The sequence below is a fragment of the Oryx dammah genome, unplaced genomic scaffold (assembly GCF_014754425.2).
Source record: "Oryx dammah isolate SB20612 unplaced genomic scaffold, SCBI_Odam_1.1 HiC_scaffold_2, whole genome shotgun sequence".
Classification (NCBI taxonomy): domain Eukaryota; kingdom Metazoa; phylum Chordata; class Mammalia; order Artiodactyla; family Bovidae; genus Oryx; species Oryx dammah.
The window spans coordinates 9964021-9969274 of NW_024070186.1; positions in this window are offsets into that span (position 1 = coordinate 9964021).

Consider the following 5254-nt stretch of genomic DNA (forward strand, 5'->3'; position numbering starts at 1 on the left):
AATAATCAGGGCTGTTGTCATATAAATAGCAGCGTAACTGGAAAGAGCGTTTCAAGGAACTCTGGGGTGGCTGCTATTCCATCTGTCTCGTGGTGATTGTTGTTAACTCATGTTTTTTGTTCATCTCCATACCCCCCAGTACTGGGATATAACCTCCTCACTCCTCTCTCCCCAGCAGGATTATTCCCAAGAAATGTCTAGACACTGTGGTCAGTTTTCTGCTCTTCCCACGGCAGTGGCCTCCTCCACTGTCTTCTGCGAGTTCAGCCGGAACAACTTTCCATCCCAACATTAGCTGTGATCATTTTCTCCTCTCCCAACTGTAAGCCAGTCCAACAGGCTGGGCCAACAGGTAAAGACTTTCTCATTCATCTTCTTTTGTTTCTTTTGGGTCTCATTCAACCACCTGCTAGAGATTTCACATCTCTTTAAACGTATGTGATTCTCATGATGACTCCAAAGGTACCTGTTACTATTGCCATTGTTTTGCAGAGATAAGGAAGATGAGGTTCACAGAGTTGAAACATTTGTCTAAAGGTCATGCAGGCAGGCAGAGGAGCAGCTGGAGGATTCCAAACCCACTGTAATACGTTCATTAAACACCTACATTCCACAAGGTCCTCTCTGCAATGTTATTAGTCTATTAGTAAACCCGGACGTTGAGAGATGGAAGCATCCTGTTGATGGTCTCTCCAAAAACAGAGTCAATATGTCACACTGTCAAAGAATAAAACTGTAGGCATTTCTGTAAAAGTTGAAGATTTGAAGGGCTCTGGTGTTTAACCATGTTCAGAAGTATCTGAAAGTGTAAGTCCATAATTCTCTCCATTCTGTGTTGCAGAGTCTAGCATTTGCCCATTACTCATGCATGATTCACACCTCTAGATCATCTGTGACATGAATTTAGTGGTTTGAGGACAAAGGAATGGAGTGGATCTGCTAGGTGTAGAGACTGAATCAACCTTTAGCCTCAAAGTGATTTTTTTTTTTTTTTTTTTATTAGAAATAGCTTCTTCAAAATCATGCATTTCTTGCAATCCTGTGACCCTCAGGTATCTTTCCATGTAAGCTCTTATTCATCCCCCTTTATTTGTTTGTTGTTTGATCACTAAGTTGTGTCTGACTAGGGACCAGCTTTTCTAACCAGATTTAGTTTGGGAGAATTGGTTTCACTTTGGATAACCTGTGTCTTATCCTATGGGGCATACTTCAATTCTTAAAAGCAATACTTGTATTAAAATATTCTCAACTGTATGAGAGCCGTGGGGTTTTTCTTTTTGTTTTTTTTTCCCAAGACTTTTTTTTAAAGTTATTTTAATTTTTAATGACGTATAGTTGATTTACGATGTTCTATTGGTTTCAAGTTTATAGCAAAATGATTCAGATATATACATATCCTGGAGGAGGAATTGTCAACCCATTCCAGCATTCTTGCCTGGGAAATCCCATGGATAGAGGAAGCTTGTGGGCTATAATCCATGGGATGGCAGAGTCGGACAGGACTAAAGCGACTGAGCATAGGCATATATATACATACGTATGTATATATATATACACATATTTTCCCTTACAGAGTATTACCAAATATTGAGGATACATCCCTCTGCTATACAATTGTTGTTGGTTACCTCATCTGTATACAGTAATAACAGAAACTTTAAAATACACACAAAAAATGGAAAGGATTGCACAGAAAATAGCCATACCCACTTTTTAGATGGATGTGATGCATATGATGCATTTTAAAGCAAATTGCTGGACACTAATATACTTCATCCGTAAATATTTCCTTATGCATGTCATTAGCGAGAGCTCAATATTTGCTTATATACATTTATTTAGAAAAGTTCCTCCAGTGAAATGCATAAATCTTATGAGTCTCTAAAACTTTTGACAAATGCACACCAATAGGTATGTAACACAACCCTTATCAAGATAGAGAACAAGACCATCACCCGCTAGGTTCTCTCACACCCTTTCTCAGTCAATTCCTACCCCCTCAGAGGCAACCAGTTATTCTTTTTTACTTTTAATTATGTATAAAATGAGCTGCCATGGTGGCTTACATGGTAAAGAATCTGCCTGTTACTCAGGGGGCCCAGGTTTGATCCCTGGGTTGGGAAGATTCCCTGGGGAAAGGAAAGGCAACCTCCTCCAGTACTCTTGCCTGAGAAATCCCATGGACAGAGGAGTCTAGTGGGCTACAGTCCATGGAGTCACAAAGAGTCAGACACAGCTAAGCACATGGTACACACCCATTCCAGTATGCTTGCCTGGAGAATTCCTTGGATAGAGAGGCCTGGGGGACCATAGTCCATGGAGTTGCAAAGAGTCGAACACGACTGAGTGACTAATACATGCGTGAAATGACATTTTGCAAAAGACACTAATTCAGGATTTATATCTATACCACTGTTGGAATTTGTTAACAAGTCATCTGTGACTACCTAGAGTACAGAAAATTCATAAGTAGGAATAACCACACACTTGCTGCTTTTCACAATTACCTCCCTTTGCCCTTTCTTTAACCAAGTTTTCTTTTTCCCCCTCATCCTTGGCCAAAGGTTCATCCACCTTTCCGTGATTTCCAAACTTGCACAAACAAACTTCAACGAAGTTGAGACTGGCACTCTGTGCTGCCCCAGTTTGGCCTTCACAGCTTCCGCTTTGCAACTGAAGTTCCATTGACTTTGGACATGGTCTAGTTATGGGGCGCTGAGTATGTCTCGAGTGCTAGGATCACTTGTGACACGCTGACACTGGAGATTTTTCTGTGCTTACTCAAGGGGTTTCTTGGCACTATTGGGCATTGCTCATTCGACACGGGGTACCGTAGAGTGATGGGACCATCTGTTCCAGCGATACAGCACAATGCCCAATTCAGGGCCAATCGTTAGTCAGATGGCACATGGCTCTGACTAAGCTGATTCTGTGTGTATGTCACAGGATGCCATGAAGCAGACTGACCTTTTACAGCATGAGCTGGTACATTCCATTGTTGGATTTTTTTTTTTTTGCTTCAGGCCTCTGCCAAAGTAAAGCTGTAGGAGGAAGAAAGGAAAATCCATAACGGAGCCCTCCCAGCTCAGTGGAAAAGAGAGCTGGCAGAAAAGCCACAAACATGGGTGCAAGTTGTACATGGGCCATTGAGACGTCCTTGGGCAAAAGCATGAAATAGGAAGAACACTAATAACATCTCTATGATTTGCTTCAAAAGAGGTTGTAAACATTCCTTCAGTGAATAGACAAATCCTTTGAAAACTAAAATGCCTAACACAAAACAAGATGTTCTCAGAATTCTCTGGATCCTTTGGAGCTATGTTTGACACAGAGATGTGGCACAGACTGAAAAGGGTAAATACGGGCTCAGAGTCTTCACTGCGTCTTCCGGAGCATGGACCAAGGATAACATAATAGAGGTATAAGTAACATGATAGAGGTAAAAATGCTCACTAATAGTTCTTGATGCTTACCATTAGACTCCTAGCAGCAAAAAAGATGCCTGCCTGCCTGCTGTGTTGCTTCAGTTGTGTCTGACTCTTAGCTACTCTTGGACTATAACCTGCCAGGCTTTTATGTCCATGGGATTATCCAGGCAAGAATACTGGAGTGTGTTGTCATATTCTCCTCCAGGAAATCTTCCCAACCCAAGGATCAAACCCCCATCTCCTGCATTGCAAGCAGCTTCTTTACTGATGAGCCACTGGGGAAACCCACAGGAAAAAGATGACCTGCCCTTCAGTTGTGGAAACGGGAGAATTTAATGAAGGTAACTATTTACAGATGTATGAGCTTGGGAAGCTCATAAGAAATAGTGAGGGACCCAGATCCTAGCACCTCTAAGTCAGAGGAAGCAAGGCAAAGAGAGGCTGAGACTGGAGCTGCAGAAGAAGGACCATCCAACTGGAGATGTAGCCATACAGCCCAGTCCCCAGAGGAGCTACAGCAAGGTGGGAAGAGGGGGACAAAAAAGCATTTTGCCCTTTCTCTCCGCTCCTCCTGCAGTCTTCTGCCAGAGGGCAAGGCAGCCCAAGGAACACAGTCATGGCCCACAGAGGTCCTCCCCAGGTGCAGGAAGCAGGGCAGAGGATCGGGGAGCATGCCTGGCATTATAAGGGGAGCATATGGTGAATACCCAGCATCCTTATCAGAGCTTCATCCTATGGGGCGGGCAGCCATTCTGATATACTGAGAAAATAGCCTTCTGGAACCATTCTCAAAGTCTAATTGGACCAATAGGCTCAGCAAGTCAACTACAACCCATATCTCACCAGGGAACCTGATGAGAGTTGCCTAAGATCAATATAAAGATCTCCTTTATGGTTCTGAGTGCTTTGTTCTAGAATGCATGAAGGGACTTCCTTGGTGGCTCAGTGGTAAAGACTCCACCTGGAATGCAGGAGACAGGGCTTTGATCCCTGGGTCGGGAAGATCCCTCAGAGGAGGGCATGGCAATCCACTTCAGTATTCTTTCCTGGAGAATCCCCATGGACAGAGGAGCCTGGAGGGCTACATTACAGGGGGTGACAAAGAGTCAGACATGACCTAGCAACTAAACAACAGCAATGAATTACATGAAAAATCCAGAAGAAATGCAAATCTGCGGACGCTTCAATTTTAGGTCTGTAAGACCCATTTTTCTGGGAGATAGTGGAGGACAGAGGAGTGTGGTGTGCTGCAGTCACTGGGGTCACAAAGAGTTGGAGATGACTTAGCGACTGAACAGCAACACCAAGACCCATTTTAAATTTTGGAGCTCTAGAACTGCAAGATGAATTTGTTATTTCAGTACTCTGTGATCATTTGTCACAGCAGCAATAGGAAAACAGCACAGCATGCACTGAAGGCTGTCCATAGAGGCATTCATGGCTTAGTTTGATGCCAGGTGGGCTGGTTGGGGAGGTCAGTCACTGCCAGACCCAGGGCATTGAGTGGCAGACAACAGATGACAGTTACACTATATCAAGGAACGATTTACCCTAAGTGTCCAAATTTAGGAGTATGCTCTGTAGACTTTCACATCTGTGCAGTCATCACGAAAGTGAAAAGTGAAAGTCACTCAGTTGTGTCCAGCTCTTTGCGATCTCTTGGGCTCTAGTGCACCACGTTTCTCTGTCCATGAAGTTCTCCAGGCAAGAATCAGTTCAGTTCAGTTCAGTTCAGTTCAGTTCAGTCACTCAGTCGTGTCCGACTCTTTGCGACCCCATGAATTGCAGCACGCCAGGCCTCCCTGTCCATCACCAACTCCCGGAGT